The sequence below is a fragment of the Palaemon carinicauda genome, unplaced genomic scaffold (genome assembly GCF_036898095.1).
Source record: "Palaemon carinicauda isolate YSFRI2023 unplaced genomic scaffold, ASM3689809v2 scaffold131, whole genome shotgun sequence".
NCBI lineage: Eukaryota > Metazoa > Arthropoda > Malacostraca > Decapoda > Palaemonidae > Palaemon > Palaemon carinicauda.
Window position 1 is genome coordinate 199,802 of NW_027168827.1, and position 20,248 is coordinate 220,049.

Sequence of the window (20,248 nt, forward strand, 5' to 3'; positions counted from 1 at the left end):
GACTTAGACACCCCTGTCTTAGCTGCCGGAGCCTGCTTCGGTGTCTTGCGAGGCTGCTGTTTCTGTTGAGGTGCCGGAGGCTTGTAAGGCCGAGATGTCAGGGCCCTCTGGAGGAGAGAATCTTGATTCGATCTCCTCCACCTCTCAGCTGTTCGTTTTATGTCCTTGGGCTCGAGCAGATCCCTCCCAGTAATGGAGGAGTGCCTGAGCCTGCAGACGTCCACGACGGGGACCTTCGGATGTAACCTCTCGGCCACTGCGTCGCGACGCTTGAGGATCGAGTTAGCCCACAGGTTAGCCACCTGGTGAGCGAGGAACTCGATCGAACGCGTGCCCGAGAGGAGGAAGGTCTCCAAAGCCTTCCTATTGCTCTCCTTGGACAGATCCTCAGAGCGCAATAGGATGCCCAGAGATCCCAGCCAAACGTCCAGCCACGAAGTTACCTGCATGGCACTCTTCGCGACCTTCTCAAGGTTCAAGATCTCCAACACCGAGAACGTCACCTGCCGGGCGGAGAGCTTCTCGAGAGGAGTTCCCCTGGTCAGCTTCTCCACGGAATGGACTCCCCCATGATCTCAAAGTACCTCCTCTGATGTACTCGAGGAGGTGGGAGGAGTTTGAACCCGGCAGAAGAACGACCGGAGGAGGCGAGCTCGGAGAGCTGGGCTTCGACTCTGTCCCTAGCCCCTTTCACCCCTTTGGACCAAGGCTAAGCTGCGCTGGACTTAGGGGGTTTCTGGGTGCCGTAGACTTCGTCTAGCACCGTGTCCTTGCCCTCACGAGGGGCAGTCTCCGGGTCCTTAAACTTGTTGAGCTGCCTCATCAAGCCTAGGACCTGCCAGAAAGCGTGTTACGACTCGAACTGGTCTTCTCCTTGCAGACTGGCAGCTAAGTCTCCGGTCCCCAAAGGCTCATCTTGGGGAGATACGTGGACGTCCTCCCGAGTTTTAGTTGGCTCTGGACGTATCCTGGATGATGATTTAGGAATCGTCTTGGAGTCCTTGGGCTCCATCCTAGGAGGAATACAGGACTACAGCAAAGAGGTCCGGAAGGGGGCTTCCTCGCGAGCAGCTTCTCTCCGAAGAGGAGGGGTTCCTCTCATTGGTGCCGTGGGAGACAACCCTGCCTCACTGGACTCTCCTGAGGAAGGAGATAACCCGTCCACAGGAGAAGGAGAAACAGCACGCGTAGAAGGCGTAGGAGTCCTCCTAACCGACCTCTTGGGAGCCAACTTCTCCCGAGGAGAAGTCACCACGAAGTCCACCCCTCTCCTTCTCTTCAGCGGGGGTGAGCCTGCCGTTGGTTCAAGTCCCATATCAACGAGGGCAGGCTTCACAGCCTGAACCACTGCGTTCATAAAGTGACGGAACCAAGGCTGACGGGTAACTGACGCAGTGTCAGTTACAGTGAACCCTCGCTACTTCGCGGTTCAACCATCGCGGATTCACCACTTCGCGGATTTTTTCCATAACCCATATATATACAGTAATATATATATATATATGTATGCATGTATTTATGTATATATGTAGGTATGTATATGTGTATACATATAAATATATATATATATACACACACACACACACATATATATATATATATATATATATATATATATATATATATATATATATATATATATATATATATATATATATATATATATATATATATATATATATATATCTAAAGTAGGAAGATGTGATGTAGTTCTAAGGGAAAAGTATGGGAAATATGTCTGGGTAATAAGCAAAGCTCTACCTCCAATTTGTTTCTACATTATGATCAGAGATAAATGTAAACAAAACATTGGTTGCCATTTTTTATCGTGCTTTTTAGCATGTTTAGGAAATGCATGATATAAAATCACCTTTAATATTTGTGCCTGTTTTAGTTTAGGGTACTGTAGTACATGCATTAAGTGTTCTGTACATTAAAGGGTAGTTTGTTAACAATACTACGTACAAGGGAAGGTTTTAAAAGTCTGAATATACATGTTGAATAAATAGGTAAATATGGTGTCACTACTTCGCGGATTTTCACCTATCGCGGCCGCGACTGGAACCTATCTACCGCGATAAACGAGGGTTCACTGTATCCCCACTGGAGGGAAGGGGATCTCCTGATCCTTCGGAGTGGACACCACAGGGCCTGGCTGAAAAGAAGAGTGTTGCATGGACCACTCCGTAGATCCATCCTGGTCCTGGTCCTGGTAGGTAATCCTACGCTTGCGCGGAGGCGATCCAGAGGCTGATCTGGAAGTCCGTGTCCCTGTCGGTTGGCCGCACTGATGTTCCCTGCGGGAATGGGAAAAGGCATTCAAGGAATCGCGCGCGGGCGATTTCCGAAGCGCGGGCGCATTGCCGCGTGTGGAAGAATGCGCGTGGGCGAGGTGGCGCGTGGGCGCGCAGGCGAAAGGACACGATGGCGCGTTGGCGAGGGAACGCATTGGCGCGCACGTGAAAGAGCACGAGATCGCGCGGGTGAAGGTGTGCGCTGAGCACTAGGCGATCAATGGCGGCGCGTAGGAGAACGGCGATGGTCAGGCGAAAAAAGTCACGAGGGACTTGGCGAGCGTTTGCCAGGCGGAGAGGGCTGGCGCGTTAGAGAACGCTGGCGCGTTAGAGAACGCTGGCGCGATGGCGAGCGATGTCGCGTGCGTTCCGGAGAACGATGGCGCGTACCACGAACAGGCGAACGACTGCGCGTAGGCGATTTATCACGCGGGCGAGTCGGAGACCAGGGGCGATCAGACTGAAGAGGGCGAGGGCGCTCAGGAGAGCGCTTGCGCACAGGCTAGTGATCGCGTGAACGTGCAGGAGAACGTTGGCGCGCAGTAAGATTACTGCGCACATCTGAAGAGGTGGACGAACGCGCAGGCGAACGCTCGCGAACAGGAGCTTTAGCTCGCTGTTGCGCCGGAGCAGAAGGGCGCGCAGGGGCGCGTGGGCGAGGCGACGGGTTAGTAGCCTTGCCTAAGTCCAGATCAGGTGATCGTGGACGAGATGATGATCGTTGGCGCGCTAGGCGCACATCAGGTTGAGCAGTAGCGCGGCTGTGCACAGGAGAACGATGGCGCTCAGGAGAACGTAGGTGCGCCTTGAGCATATCAGGAACATGAGGGCGCTGCTTTGCAGGAGACCTGCGAGAAGGAGAGCGCTGCCGAGCAGGTGATCGCTGCCGCGCAGGCGAGCGCTGGCGAGCAGGTGATCGCTGCCGAACAGGAGAGCGCTGGCGAGTTAAGTCCGAAGACTGTAACTCTGGGGAGCGCTTGAGCGCTACTGCACGCGAACGCGCAGGTGGACACGTAGGGAAACCCTGACGCGCAAGGGACTTATCCACACCGTGAGTAGAGTCCCTTAACCCCGAAGGGATCGGTGCCTGTTGTATAAAAGGGTGAGAAGGCGCCCAAACCGCATCTGCAGCCAGGAACGGAGAAGGCAGGTCGGAAGGTCTGGCAGGCGTAGGGGATCGCGAATGATCCGCGGAGAGGTCAAGGGGAGCTGTTGTGACGGGCTGCTCCTGGCAGGGGGGCTCCTACTTAGGGAGAGGATCAGGAGAGGACGACCCAAATAGGCGCCTCCTAACTCGTTTATAGGGAGAAGGAAGTCCTCTGCTGCGAAGAGGCGGACGGGCCTTACGTCGAATACGACCACGAGGAAGGACGTCCGGGTCATCAGTCCTCCGAAGAGGAGTCTCTGTCAGCGCGCTCCCCCGAGGGGGAGACCGCCCGCAGGAGAGACCGTGGGACTCCCCTCCCCCCTCGGAGGATCTTCGGAGGGAGGAGGAGAGCCATCAGCAACGTCCGCAACAGGAGCAGTATCAAGGGTTTGACCAGACCCGTCGGAGGGCTCGGCCAAAACAGTGTCGACAAAATCCAAAGGGAATACCTCCAGTATTACCGGCGACTGTTTGACCGCAGCCCCTAACTGGATCAGGTCAAACAGGGCTTCCTTGGAGGGAGTGCCCTTAAGCCCCAAGGAAGCCCAAAGCTGAAACAAATCATTATTAATAACAATTTGATCAAATTCATCAAAATCCAAATTATCCTCCCCCGGAAAAGAAGAGGGAGCTGCCACGCTAAGGGAGGCAACGCCCTCTCCCGCACCCAGAGGTCGGGAAACACCACTAGGGCCGGCGCTGCCACTCGGCAGCCTCTCACGAGAGACCGATCGAGTGGGAGCTTCGGAGGAGGTTCGGGCGGCGGAAGAGTTGTCCTTGCAGCCTTCCTTCTTCAAGGTTGCCCCTGAAGGAGAACGGTCTCTCTTAGACTTCTTCTTACGCCGGCGGCCGAACTTCTCCCACTGGGAGGCAGACCACTCCCTACACTCACTGCACGTATTCTCCCTATCACACCATCGGCCTCGGCACTGCGGGCAAAGGGTGTGAGGATCGGTGTCCTCCGCTGACATGAAGGTCCCACAAAGGCGGCCAGCGACCCCAGGGCACTTGCGCATAACGATGACATCGGTCGAGGCCAACTTCCAAGCACACAGAACTAGAAAAAGTAAAAAAACAAATTAAGGCTGTCATTAACGAGGACGAAAAACAGCAACGTCTGTCTTCGTCCGAGCCAAAAAGTGAAGTGAGACAACTCACAGGTGTGTGGGGGGGAGGGGTAGCAAGCTACCCCTTCCCTACCCCCTGCTAACTAGCGGGGGTTAGTTAACCCTCGTTAAAAATTTAATGGCTCGTCATTTCAGCTACGCCGAAAGTAAACCCTATGTAAATAGCGTGGTTTGTATTTCGGTTACGGAACAACTTTATTTTTACCTTTTTTTTTTCTTTTTTTCACAGGTAGAGGAATTTTGTATTCCACCCTATCTCTACCACTAAAACCGCTATAATTCCTCCTTTTCAGCTCTCTCCCACTCAGCTGAAATCTCACACTATCCCTCTATCTCGCAACTTAAGCTTAAACCACTATGAAGTTTTTACTTCACCTATATCAACTTCTCCAACTACAAACTTTCAACACCTTCCCGAGCTCTCCTACTTATCGGGACTTGCTACTATAATTCTTTCTCTCTAACTAAGACTGGAGCCAGTGGGCTCATAGGAAGGTATTCCCTTCCCACAGTCAATCACTCCTTTCTCAAACATCCCATCACCACCAAAAACCTATCCCAATATCCTCAAATAAATGTTGCAGAATATCCCCCACCCAACTACCTATCCCTATATATCCTACCTAAACACCTACGGGCTGCAAGATTGCAAAAGCCCATGTCTTGGCCAGGCAATCTTCAACAAGAACAACAATTCTTTCTGTTCCAAACTTTTGCGAGGAAGTGTTGCAGAGGCCTTAGGTGCAGTCTCCCCAACGAGACAAACTGCTCTAGGGAGGATAGAGTTCCCAGCAGACTCATCCACTCCTTCGCTGAGCATTCCTGTTTCTTTAAAAATTCTTTTACTTTGTCTAGGCACCTGGTCTGCCTTTCCTGAGAGGGAGAAGCCCGAAAAAGAACTGAATTCAGAACTATCCCCAAATAGAGAATACTGTAGTCTGATTTAGCTCGGTCTGAGACTTCTCCCAGTTGATGATGAGTCCCAGGTCCTGAGTCATCGTATATGTCTTCAGTAGGTCCTCCAGACATTTTTCTTTCGACTGTGATCGGATCAGCCAGTCGTCTAGATAGAAAGATACCCTTATCCCCTCCTGGTGTAACCAGCCTGCCACATCGCCATTAGTCTGGTGACAACTTGGGGAGCTGTGCTGAGACCGAAGCAAAGTGCCCTGAATTGGAAGCACTTGCCCTGAAACACAAATCTCAGATATCACCTTGAGGACGGATGAATGGGGACGTGAAAATAGGCGTCCTGCAGGTCGAGAGATACCATCCAGTCGCCTGGACGAACTGCTGCCAGCACGGACTGAGTCGTCTCCATGGAGAACTTTGTTTTCTCCACGAAGGCGTTCAGAGAGCTGACATCTAGGACTGGTCTCCATCCACCAGAGTTCTTGGGAACCAGAAATAGGCGATTGTAAAAGCCTGGGGAGGTAAGGTCCTGAACTGGCTCTATTGCTCCCTTAACCAACATCTGGTCGACTAGCTCCAGAAGAGCCTCTCGTTTCCCCGCGTCGGTGTACTGAGCCACTAAGGCTAGGGGAGTATCTGAGAGAGGCGGCTTCTTTAAAAAGAAGATCTTGTAACCTTCTTTGACGATCGAGAGGGACCAGGTGTCTGCCCCTCTCCTCTTCCAAGACTGCCAAAAACGAGACAGTCTTGCCCCTACTGTTGTCTGGAGGACTTCCATCTCATTTTTTGGATCGGGGCCTAAATGCACCTCTGCTGGTCCTTGGCCCTGACTCTTGTCTTCTCCCCCTAAAATCCGCTCTCGAGGAGGCCCTCCTCCGAAAGGGCTGTTGAAACTTCTTCTCTACCTTCTTCAGAGGAGCAGGAGCAACAGGTAAGGATTTCCTAGCAGATCGAGACAAAAGGTCCTGAGTAGCCTTCTGGGCCAGAGAAAGGGAGATATCTCTGACCAGAGCTTCGGGAAAGAGATGGCGTGAAAGAGGGGCGTAAAGCAGCTCCGACTTCTGGGCAACAGTCACAGATCTAGAGGTGAAGGAGCACAAAAGGGCCCTCTTCTTTAAGACCCCTGCTGAGAAAAGGGAAGCCAATTCAATCGCCCCATCCCTTAGAGCTTTGTCCATGCAGGACATGATACTCGTCAGGTCCTTTATGTCTTCCAGGAGTTCAGTCTTCCTGGCTAGAGTCCCGAAAGACCAGTCCAGGAAGCTAAAATCCTTGAAAACCCTGAAAATTCCCTTGACGAGGTCATCAAGTTCAAACATGGACCACATCACCTTAGCAGAGTTTAAAGCATGTCTTCTTGCCAAGTCCACAAGAGCAGAGAAGTCACCTTGGGAGGAGGCAAGCACTCCCAACCCCAAAAGTTCCCCTGTCTCATACCACATACCGGCCTTGGAAGCGAGCCGAGATGGTGGGAAAGAAAAGGTGGTCTTGACTGCTTGTCTCCGTTCCTTCATCCAATCATCTACCTTAGCGAGAGCTTTCCTGGACGAAATTGAAAGCTTCCTTTTGATGAAGGCCGAAGACTTTGTAGCTTTCTTCCTGGTGAATTGAGACTGAGGAGAAAGAGGGGCCGAAGGTTGAAATTCCTCCCCATAAAGTTCCAAAAGAGAGCGAGATAGAACCTTATAATCACTAGTAGAGTCGGCAGGTTTTTCTTCCTCTCCCGAAATATCTTCGAGGTCCTGATCAAGGATAACATCTTGAAGAGTTGGGCTGCAAGCATTCTGGCACTGAGAGCTGTTTGCATCCTGGCGCCGAGCGCTGCTAACATCCTGTCGGCGAGAAGCGGTATCGTCACGATGACAAGAAACAGAATCGTCTTGATAAGGCAGGCTGCCTTTGTCTTGAAAATGCAGGCTGCCTTCGTCTTGATAATGCAGACTGCCTTCGTCTTGATAATGCAGACTGCATTCGTCTTGCTTCCTAAAAAACGAGGCGGTATCGTCCTGGCGTTTCGAATGAGAAACGGTATCGTCCTGGCGTTTCAAATGAGAAACGGTATCGTCCTGGCGTTTCGAATGAGAAATGGAATCGTCCTGGCGCCGAGAACGAGAGGCAGTATCGTCCTGGCGCCGAGAGCGGGAGGAAGTAACTTCCGGCATCGTGGCGATGAAGAGGGTGTGCGTTGTCGTACGGCCGACGAAGTGCGCAGAGGTTTCTTTGGAGAGATACTACGTTCCCTCTTAGAAGATGATCTCTTAACCCTTTTACCCCCAAAGGACGTACTGTTACGTTTCACAAAAGCCATCCCTTTACCCCCATGGACGTACCGGTACGTCCTTGCAGAAAAATGCCATAAAAATTTTTTTTTCATATTTTTGATAATTTTTTGAGAAAATTCAGGCATTTTCCAAGAGAATGAGACCAACCTGACCTCTCTATGACAAAAATTAAGGCTGTTAGAGCAATTTAAAAAATATATACTGCAAAATGTGCTGGGGAAAAAATAACCCCCTGGGGGTTAAGGGTTGGAAATTTCTAAATAGCCTGGGGGTAAGAGGGTTAACAGGTAAAGAGACGTCCTTATGTCTGACGGACTGTGAAGGAGGGTGGCTGAAAGCTTGAACTAGCGATGTAAGTTGTTCCTGCATAACAACCATGAAAGCTTTAACAACCTCTGCTGGTTCTCGCGGTTCCGAAGGAGGCAGTTGTTTGGGAGCGCTGGCAGAAGAAGCAGGTTTAGCTGGGCTAAGGACTCTCTGTTTCGTCCTCTTAACAGGAACAACATCGAAATCGTCTTCCGAAGGATCAGGGTCTCTGCTACTCGAACCGGGAGAGGGAGAGCGAGACTGCACATCCCGGTTCCACCTTCTCTTCGTTGGTCTTGATTCGTAACGCCATTTACGTCTGGGAGAACGATCAGGTGAAGACACAAACGTATCCGACACGCCTTTTCTACGGCGGTCAAGAGCAGCCTGGGAGGTCACAACAGGACTGTCTGAGGCGACGACTGACCAAGGATAAGCACCTCTCACCACCTTTCGGCTTTCGACGTACCTTCTCCCTTGGTCCTTGGTAGAGGTCTAGACCTAGGGGTATGACAGATTCAATCAGCCGCCACCTCCACTGCACTTTCACAAGCACTAATTTCACTTTCACCCTTACCTTTAAAGGCCTCAAATTGTGCTTTAATGGCCTCTAACTCAGCAGCTATCCTGGCATACCGACGGTCATCCATAGGCGCAGATCCTGTAGAAGGGGCAGGAGTTACTACATTCGGGGAAGGAACAACTTCCAAAGAGGTGACAATTAAAGGGTCAATAGATAAATCTAAGCTAGCTTCACTAGCAGACTTTGACTTTGATTTAGCTCTCCTAGCTCTATCAAGTTCAAGTTTGCGCACATAGCGCTTTAAAGCTAACCAATTATCATCATTTAAACCCTCGCATTCCTTGCACCTATTATCTAGTGCACATTCAAACCCCCTGCAACCCATACAGATAGTGTGAGGGTCAACCGACACTTTCGGTAACCTCACCTTGCATACATCATTCGCACACATACGAATATGAATTTTTTCACTCATGATAATAAAGCATAAAATACAAAAAACAATAACAAACACGATTGCCAAATCCCAAAACAGTGTACTTCACCAAACGAAGTCCAAAAAAGCAATGAAGGGAAAGCGATTCGAATAAACTCTAAATGGCGGACCAACGATGTCGTCGATCCGGCCGGCAGAGATAACCTGAGGAACAAAATTCCAGGTACCTCCCTGTAAGGGTTGTTAACCATCTAACCACGCAACCACCACAAGGCGGTTGCCGCGATTTTCTATTAAATTCTGCCGAAAGTCGGAGACTTAGCTATATATATATATAACTGCCAGGTAAGTACTATTCATAAAAATGTTAGTTAAGTGCCATTGGACTCTCAGATGTACTTGGAAAGGAAAACTCAAAATACCTTGTGTTTTGTCGATATGTCTCGTTCCTAGGTAAGAGAATTGCCATATGCAACGGTAGGACACCTGGAAATTCGCATCAGGACCCTAATTTGTTGTTATTTTGCGACGTGTGTGAAGAAAGACCATCAAAAATCTGGTCCTGAGCGAATTTCGGCAGGCCCGTGCAGAGAGAGCCGAAGAAGAAGAAGACACCATGAACAACGGTGGTAGGTCATGCAAAAACAGATCTAGTTTGGCCAGGTTAGTCTATTATGTTCTCTATTTCATGCCGCATGTCCGGCCATTTCATTATGCATTCCTTGTTAATATATACATGCCATTGTCAATGCATTGTTTTCTCATCTCTTCACTCCATTTGGGGAGCCCCATGGAAACTCAAAACCATTATTTGTGTGCATATACAAACAGCAATATAATTCTGAGGGACGCGATATGTTATCATTCGGTTAGGGATGTCTTGAGCAATACACTCAAAAAGTTCCGAACAATGTTTCTGACGAGCATTCCTGATGCGGAGCCTTTGTAGTTAGTTGGGAAAAACCACATTTTTGACACAAGAACATCACCTAACCGTATGTTTCTGTTTCCTACCTAACCTAACCTAACGAACCTAACCTAGGAGCCGTATCCTTAGACTGCCGTACTCTTATCTTACCCTGTCCCAACAAGCTACATTCAACCCAAAATGTCAGTTATAAATTACCAAATTCTAATACATTTTCATATAATATTATACTAAGAATATTAGGCTATTAGGCCTACCCATGATACTTAATACTTATCTTATGAACCGATGGCTTATATTATAAACTGCTAAGCTACAACCCTAGTTGGAAAAGCAGAATGCTATAAGCCCAGGGGGCCCAACAGGGAAAATAGCCCAGTGAGGAAAGGAAACAAGGAAATATAAAATATTTTAAGAAGTCAATCCTCAAAGACGGTTTGACAGGCGTTAGTGGCAACTCAATTAAATACACTTTTGAAAAAAAGCAAAAGTAAGGGATTCAGGGTCCACGTTCCAGGTTCCTCGTTGCTCTCTCCACAACATGGTCGTGTAACCAGACGCCAAAATTATCAGTAACCAGAAACAGATCCAAGTTATCTTACCTTATTCCGATTCACAACGATCAGTTGACTTTTACAAATATCCCCAGTGACACAGAGTTGCGTTTATATATTACACAATTTCACAATGGTGTTGGTTTCTCCTCTATTGAGGCACTGTGTAATACCCGCGTCAACATTCGCGAGCGCTCTTGTACTTGTACTACTTATTCTTTATTTCAAGGGTCCTCGTTGCTCTCTCAACAACATTGGATTATGGGCATACTACTAGATGAAGCATATTAGACGAAAAGTGCTGCAATCGGCAGAAAATTCATTATTATTAGTTTACCTCCTACATAGACAGCTTCACAGATTGCATACTTTTACTTCTAACTTCAATGGCTTTTTCTAATATACACAGACAACCTTTTGGCAACGGCTCCTCTATTCTTTTCTTTATATGGTATTGTCGTTTGTCACTTGATGTCTTGTTTTATTATTTTTTCTTATTTTCCACAGTTCTTGGATAAGATTTTTTCTGCTTTCTTTCTCTTTTTTATCACAATTCCTGAAACAAAGAATGTTCGCTATTATTTCACGTTCATTTTCAATATATGGTTGATGTAATAGTGTGCTTATTTTTTGTTTCCATGTACATCTCGCAGTGTAATATAAAGTGTTCTAATGTTTCTTCTTCATGGCCACACATGCATTTTGTATCTTTATTTTTGTATCTGCCTCTCCTATTTAGATCTCAAGTGTCTGTTCTTGCCTTTATCAACAGCTTAGTTTTTAACGTGTTATTAAACCAGTTAACTTCTGTTTCTTTCTTATAATGCTTATATATTCTTAGTGTTTCTTTCTCTTCCATCTCTGACTTCCAAATTTTGGTGTCTACATTTCTTATTTTCTCTTTCAATTTTGCAATAGATGAATTTTCTATTTCTGACAGATTTACGTCTACTATTTGCATGCATTTCTTTATTTTCTTAGTAAATTTCGTCTCTTGGTCGTAGAACTGGCGTAGGAATATTTCTCTTAGCAGCTCATTACTTTGCCTGTCTAGAAGATGCTTCACAAAAAGGATTTTGTGTTTGATGTCTCTTGCTGTCGGGAATTTCGACCCGATCAATCGAAATTCCCGCCATTTGACTCCACCTACGACTACGTCAAATTGGAGGGAGAGGAGAAACTCGCGGGCGAATGAATGTAGTTCCAGACGTGAACGTTTAAAGCCAAAAAGGGAAACCACCTGGTAGGAAGGCGCTGAGACTAATAAAATCAATTGCTGGTAATTCAAGATTAGGAAAAATAAAGTCATTCTGTTGTAACATGATAAAAAAATCCAATCTAGAAATTTAGGTTCAGGACAAATTGCGCCAAAAAGGTGACGTCGGAGGTTGCAAGGATAGCTCGTCCTCTTTGATCCAACGTCCCCAACCAAAGTAAGTCCCCTCTAATTGTTATCTCTCCTCTCTACCTTGTGTACCAGGTTGGTTGTAGTAGAAGTTTGTGTGCAAGACGTTTAGTTTTTATATCGCAGTTTAGTGTAGTGATCCTTGTGATTGGGGATCTGAATCCTGAGTTAAATAAGAATAGGGATATTTGGTGTGTGATTCGTTGTGTATTGAATTCGAATTGGCACTATTTTCAGTTTGTTAATGAGTCCGGTGTGGACTTTGTGCTTGAAGAGCACATGCTATATTACCTAGGGTCAGTCTTGTTTTTTCAGTAAGTCTTGTGAATGCTTAAGAATGTTGTTTGTCTTTATCAGAGTTTATTTTTGTAATCAAATTGTAAATTTTATCGCCGTATTTTAGTTAAATCCTGGAAAGTTTTGGGAATCTTGCCTCTTCAAGGCCTTGCGATCCGCCCAGTACATCGGGCAGATTTAATAAACTGGTGAAAATCACAACACTTGCCTTGGCTGAGGATGCACCCATCAACGACCTCACTAGTGCGCCCTTATGGGCACAGTGTACAATCCGGACGTCGGATGTCGGATGCCGTCCGGGGGGAATAGAAAACCGCTTGTATCACCGGTAAAGGCGCCATAATACACCACTTTTTTGACACTGGTAATGTTCACTGATACTTTCTGTTATTTCCTGAATAAATGTTCGAAAAATATTGATTTATTTTCATTTTATTGAGAATAATCTCAATCGGACGTCAACATTACACTATTTAACACTATTTTAATATTTACCTTTTCTTAATTGTTTTATTATTTCTTTCAATTGAGTATATTTGCTTATATTTATGGTTATGGGAAATAATATGGTGTAGGGTGGTGGATTAGTTGGTTAGACCAGTGTTTCTCAACGTGGGCCATATGGCCCCCTTGGGGGCCATGATAATTTTTCAGGGGACACAAGACAAAATTGGAAAAATGGGGGGCCACAGAAAATTTAGGACCCACAAAATATATAAATGTGTAATTTTTTGAAATAAATCATTATTATGCTTCGAATATTCTGTTTATCATGCTTGACTTTAGTTTAAACATCATTCAATTCAATATACAGTACCAGGTAATTTTTGCAGACAGTGAAATATGTGCCTGCTATGTATGACCTCACTCTCAGATGAAAGTATGCGTCCCAGCAAACTGAAAAAGCATCTGGAGACTGCACATAAAGACAAGAAAGACAAGCCGCTAGATTTCTTAAAAAAATTACTTGATGAGTTACAAGGAAGGATGACAGTGAATCATATGTTTACCCAAAAAGTGGCAAAAGTAGATAGAGGGATGTTGGCTTCTTACAAGATAGCAAATTTGATTGCAAAAGCAGGTAAGCCTCATACTATCGGTGAATCTCTGATCATGCCGGCAGTGGCTGTAGTGCTTTCAACAGTCATGAATCAGAGTCCACAAGAGGTAACTAGTGTTATTCCTCTGAGCAACTCCTCAGTATCACGCCGCATTGATGAGATGGCAGCTGATGTTGAAAGCCAATTAGTCTCAAAACTGCAGGTGAATGAATTCTCGCTTCATCTCGACGAATCAACTTTACCTGATAATTTTGCTCTTCTGGTGGTATTTGTCTGGTTTCTTGATGTTCATGAAATATGTCAAGAAATGCTTTTCGCATTGAAATTAACGAATGACACTAAAGGTGAATCCATCTTCAAAAACTTCGAGGTCTATTTTGAGGGGAATAACATTACACTCAAGAACATTGTGGCTTGTGCAACAGATGGCGCTGCTGTTATGATTGGAAGGTATCAGGGATTCAGTGCTTACTTAAAAAAAGCTGTTTCTAATGTGTTGTTCACTGGCAGCACCTGGTTGCCAAAAACCTAGCAGGACGTCTGCATGAAGCACTTGGGCATGTTATCAAGGCTATCAACTTGATAAAAAATAGTGCACAGAAAGATCGCCTCTTTCAGCAATTATGTGAAAAGAACAATGAAGAATTTGAAAATGCGTTGCACACTGAAGTCAGGTTTTAGTTCCAAACACTTGAAATATTAAATAATTTCACATTTAAATAACCTTAACCTGAAATTACAAGGAAAAGGAAACTGCTTTACGCATTTTAAAAGAAGTGCTGTCATCTTTTCACATAATTGCTGAAAGAGGCGATCTTTCTGTACACTATTTTTTATTGCACTTTGGGAGTGTTATCTCTTTCTTTAGTGGGACAGAACTTGGACAGAAACTTGTTGATGCAAAGAGTGACATCTTATACATGTCACACATATTTGAAAAGCTAAATGTTCTGAACAAAGAGCTTCAAGGAAATAACTCCACCCTGTTTTCCTGCTAGTAGGCAATTACTGCATTTAAAGGGAAACTCAAGCTGTTCTGATTGAACCTTGGAAGACGAGAGTTTGCACAGTTTCCTTCCTTAGCAGTTATATCCACCAAACTGCTTGATGATGACCTAGCAGTGAATGTTGACCATCTGAAGCAGTTGCATAATGATATGGAAACTCACTTCTCTGACCTACTGCAAATGACTGTGCCACACTGGTTTGTGGATCCCTTCATTGTTGATGTATCTGAAGTTGATGTCACCCTACAAGAATGTCTCATTGAACTTCAGAATAACACAACAGCCCAAGCAAGGTTCAAGCATGGAGGACACCAGAAGCTGTGGATGAATCAAGATATGTATAAGTAGTACCCAATACTCTGGAAAGATGTGAAGTTGCTCTTACTTGCCTTTCCCACATCTTACTTGGTTGAGACTGGTTTCGATCGGGTGATGTGCCTGCTGTCAAAGACACGAATTCGCCTTGACATAGAAAAAAAAAGAGGCAATTTACGTCTCGCTCGAACAGCTTTCAAGCCAAACACTGACAAGTTGGCAGCCTTGCATCAGTCACAGGGATCCCACTGAAACCTTTCAAGATAAAGCCAATTGTACCTACATGTATTCCTTGTTTTGTATTCCTTTTGTAAATAAATAAGTATTCAAATAAAATATTTTTCTAATCAATATTGTTATTTGATTTATACCTGAAATTAGTGTTTTGAGTACATGGTACTATTCAAGCTAGAACCATTAATAGACCTACTTCCCTAGGCGTATTAAGGTGATGGACGGATGGCGGGTGCTGGGGGGGGTGCATTAGATCTCAAAGTTGGCATGGAGGGGCCACAAGAACTTGCACTGGATTGAAGGGGGCCACCACCAGAAAAAGGTTGAGAAACACTGGGTTAGACTGTCAACTGCCTTCCCGTGGCTCTGACTGGGCAACAGGCACAGGCTATTATAAAACGAATAAAAACAAATTGATTGATAAAAATTTCAGTACATTTCAAGTGAAATTGGCTTCATTTCTTACATGTAGTATCCTGTGTCTGGCTAAAATTGGCAACATTTTAATTGGTTAGTGGATCATACTAAACCTAATGGCAACTAAATGCAGGGTAAAGGGAGTGGTAGGCCCTTTCTCCTTATGTTACTTTACAGCCGAGTAAATTCTTATCTGTGACTGCTGATTAGCGACGTCCGGCTTTTATCCTAACAGGGTAAAATAGCGGGCAGTTAAATAGTATAATGTTGACGTCCGATTGAGATTAATCTCAATAACATGAAAATAAACCAATATTTTTCGAACATTTATTCAGAAAATAACAAAGTATCAGTGAACATTACCAGTCACAAAAAAGAGGTGTATTTTCGCGTCTTTCCCAGAGATACAAGCGATTTTCTATTCTCCCGGACGGCATCCGACGTCCGGATTTTACACTGTGCCGAGCTTATGTTGGTGGCTCTAGAATGGCTCTGTATACTTGATTGTCAATCTTTTGGAAAGTCTTTAATTTCTCCTCTGTGTATTCTAGAATTTCTGCTGCGTGAAGAAAAGATGGCATTGCAATTAATTTCCAGAAAGTTTTTTCTTTTAAGATTTTATTACAGGCGTTGGCAACTGTTGAGTATTTCATATTTAACATAGTGTCTGGCTTTTAGTATGCAGTCATTTTTTAAATCTTTGAAGCATTCTTTCTTGTTATTTATTTTTATTCCTAAATATATTATACTTTCTACTATCTTGATTTTTTCAATTTCCTCTGGATATTCTTCTTTTCTGTTATATATCATTATGCTGCTCTTTTGTTTGTTTATTGACAGTCCACATGAGGCTGCTGTTTCTGTCAGTATGTTTATTGTTCTCACTGCTTCTTCAAGGCTTTGTGCAAGCACGAGTCCGTCATCAGCAAAGAATAGTGCTGCTGCTATCCTGAAAAATTCATCTCTATAGCCAAGATTTTCTGACTGGAGCTTTTCTATTATTATGTACGTGACAAACAGGAACAGTATTGTTGAACCATTACACCCTTGTCTAATTCCTGAGGTTATTTCTATCTCGGTTTGTTTATTGTTGTTGAGGAAAAGTTCTGTGCGGTCGTGAGAGTATAAACTTGCTATTATTTCAATGATGTTGCAATCAATTTAGAATTTCATTAACGTTTCTATCGATTTGCCTCTATTGATGGAATCAAAGGCTTTTTGGAAATCAATTGATATTACAAAGTACTTGTGGAGTGAGGACGTGCTGAAGAAGTGTTCTGTTGAAATTTAACAACAATAGAGGCAAGTTAAAAGTGAAAATCGTTAAGTTAATAATTTCCAACATCATTAAGTTATGTAAATTGGAATCAACGTCATTGGAATACTAAATAGTGCAAAATTACAAATTAATAGTTGATTACAACTAGGACACAGGTAAGAGTTACCAATTATGGTTTTCCCGACCCATTTGGACTTAAATATAGTGTAAACTACAAAAATGTTAGGAGCCATTAAGATATTAGAGTCGGATGATGAATCAATTTCACAGAAAAAAAAATCAAAATACCAAAAGGATAACATTCTCCCATTACAAAACCTCATGAAAAGACTGAAACAGGTAAATCAGTTGAAGATGAAACAAATGAATTTCTACAGATAATGAAGAATACATCAGTATATGATAGTGACAACAGGGAGGAAGGTGCCTGTGGAAGAAATGATGAATCAGCGAATGGATCGTTGGTCACCGTGGAATCTGATGACACTGAACTATGTGAGCACTGCAAGACTGTCGTTGCCAATGAGAGAATTTGTCGTGATAGATGTCAAAAAGGGTATCATTTTGGAAACGCATGTTCTGGATTAATAGAAAATTTATCACAAGCCCACAGAAGACTATTGTGTAACGAACATATTTATTACATATGTAGGAATTGCACTGATAAGTTCAATGAGGATGCAGCAAACATACAAAGAAAAGTATTGGATGAAGAAGTCGTAATGTCCCATCATTTGGTTCAGGTCTTGATGAATAAAATAGAAGAAATGAAGGATAGCATGACAGAAATGAGAAATAAAGTGCTAGAAACAAGAGATGAGATGCAAGAATTAAGAAATGAAATGAAAGAATTAAAAAATGAAAAGAAAAGGAATGAAGATGACATAGATAGGAAGCATATAACTGGTACATATGCTGAAAAGCTGAAATCAAAGAAAACATTGATTGTAAAATCAACTGATGAGGTTTCAGCAGTTAATAATAAGAAAACAATTATGACCAAATTAAAAGCCCAAGTTGAAAGCACTGCTGAAACAAAAGATGGCCACCTGATCATAAAATTTGCAGATAAACAGAACCTGGAGCAGCCAAAATCAGAATTGGGACAAGGTAATGTAAACAAGATCACTGTTACTGAAAAAGGAAAACTTAAACCGAAGATAAAACTTACAAATGTACCAGAAGATGATGATGATATTATTCAAAGTCTGAAGCTTAAGAACCAGTGGCTAAACAGACACATTGTAGAAAATGATGATCTGACTATCATAATGCAAGAAAATTCAAGAATGGATAAACATAAACACTATATTATAAAATGTACACCTAAGATACGTAAAGCAATCTATGAAAATGGAGATAAACTTAGTACCACATATAGAATATGTAATGTTTACGACCATTACATGCCCTGCCAGTGTTACAAATGCCAGGAATTTGGGCATAGTGCAGCAAATTGCAAGAATAAACAGTCGTGCCCCAAGTGCGCCAGAGAACATAAAGCGGGTCATTGCAATGTTGTTGAAGTTAAATGCATAAATTGTTTGAGAAAGAACTATGGTGACGCAAAACATAAATCCTATGATAGAGTAAACTGTGAAGTTTATAAACAAGAAATAACAAGAGCCAGAAACAATACTGACCATGGCTTCGATTAAGAAAATATCATGTAATATAATAAATGTACAATCCATTGGTAATAAAACTCATATCATTAAGGAAGTCGTAAGTGATCAAGATGTGGATATTTGCTTATTAACTGAAACTTGGTTGAGTGGTAATGTGAGTGACAGATCGAAAATAAATGAAATGACACCTAAATCTTATAACTTTTATCATGAACCAAGAGAAAACAAAAGAGGTGGTGGCATTGGAATCTTAATTAAGAAATCATACAAAGTTACAGTAAGAAATCATCTCATAGTTAATTCATTCGAATATATGAAAATTAGAATTTTATCTCGAAATGTAAATCTACAAATAGTTATACTCTATAGACCACCGTGCAAAAGCAAAAGAATGTTTCTAGATGAATTTATTAACTTACTAGATACATTGAATGACAATCGAAATATAGTTATATGTGGTGATTTCAACCTACATCTTGATAACAGATTAGACCCATATTTCAATGTATTTAGAGAATTGATTGACAACCACGACCTTGAAAACATAGTGTCTGAACCAACAGCTCAGTCTAATCATATACTGGATCTAGTTATAGTAAACAAAAACAACAACATCATACTAAATATGGAGATTGAACCTGACTGCTCTATATCTCCAATGCATAAGTTAATGTCTTTTGAAATAGATGTTAGAAAAAATAATGCAATACAGAAGGAAATCACATACAGAATTAAGACTAACTTTGATCCAAAAGAGTTCATTGAACAAAGCCTAGAGGATATAAAAGGGATAACACCAATCTGTAACTGTGAAGAGAATCACACCCTCGTAGAGAGACAATCCTGTATAAACTGCATTACTGATAGAAGTAAAACTATACTTGCAACTAATTATAATAATAGGTGCCCGGATATAACAAAAACAATCACAATTAAAGAAAAATCGAACTGGTTTGATAATGAATTACACGAAGAGAAAAAAAGAAAAAGAAAAATGGAGGATAAATGGAAAAGAGATAAAAATAATGAAAACTGGCAACATTACAAAGCGGCTAGAAATCTCTACAATTACCTTATCTTAGTAAAAAAAAAAAAAAGCCTATTATAAAAAGTGTGCAATGAAAATGACCCACGGAAAATACATAAGAACCTAAAGAAACTACTAGGTCTAAAGACAGAAATAGTATTGCCTGACATAACTAATGATCCTAAATGCCTAGCAGATGATTTTATTGATTATTTTGAAGAAAAAATAAATCAAATCTGCTCCAGTTTTCACAACATCGGCACAACAGAGCGAAAAAATACATCAGCAACAGGTGTAAGTAAGCTAAGGGTATTCAAAGAGTTAAGTCAGAGTGACTATATTAGAATAATAAAGAAAGTAAAAAAAAAACCTACTGCGGAAATGACCCATTTCCAATTAATGATGTAAAAGATGCAGAAAATTTCACCAGACTACAAGAGACCTACCGAAACATGGTAAACATGAGTCTAACACAGGCAGTTTTCCCTGATTGTGAAAAAGTTGCATGTATCAAGCCTGTGTATAAAGGAAAAGGTGATGCAGAAAATTTAAGTTCATATAAGCCAATATCAAATCTGTCATATTTTTCGAAAATTATTGAAACTGCTGTACACGAACAAACCTGGAAACATCTGTAAAAATCTAATGCCATATCTGATGATCAATCTGCATACAGAGAAAATTACTCCACAGAAGCAACAGTGTTAGCGATAAAAAATGACATAACAGAAATTATAACAAATGGCAAGTGTTGCATTCTTGTGATGCTTGATCTAAGTGCAGCATTTGATACTGTAGAATATACATATCTGATGGAAGACCTTAAAGCTGTGGGCATCGTAGAACGAGCATATGACTGGTTTGTGAGTTATCTTGAAAACCGCAAAGTTAAAGTAGTAATATCAAATGTTGAATCTGAGACAAGAAAACTAACCAAAGGGGTGCCTCAAGGCAGTGTACTAAGTCCTCTCCTGTTTGAAATTTACACGATTGAACTGGCATATATACTTGAAACTCACAGAGTTCAGTTTAAAATATACGCTGATGATACACAATTCTATTTCCCAAT

General features: G+C 42.9%; 1 protein-coding gene across 12 annotated transcripts in view; it reads right to left on the bottom strand.

Moving 5' to 3' along the window:
• The window catches only part of LOC137635499 (zinc finger protein 480-like), a 136,950-nt gene extending 126,182 nt beyond the window's left edge, over window positions 1-10,768 (bottom strand). For 7 of the 12 annotated variants that reach the window (XM_068367964.1, XM_068367963.1, XM_068367962.1 and 4 more), the window contains exon 1: window positions 10,558-10,766. The gene's annotated coding sequence lies outside the window, so the exon portion shown is untranslated. Of the gene's footprint in view, window positions 1-10,557 lie in introns of all 12 variants that reach the window. The other 5 variants (XM_068367968.1, XM_068367969.1, XM_068367967.1 and 2 more) reach the window with 1 other exon arrangement.
• Window positions 10,769-20,248: the final 9,480 nt, after the last annotated feature.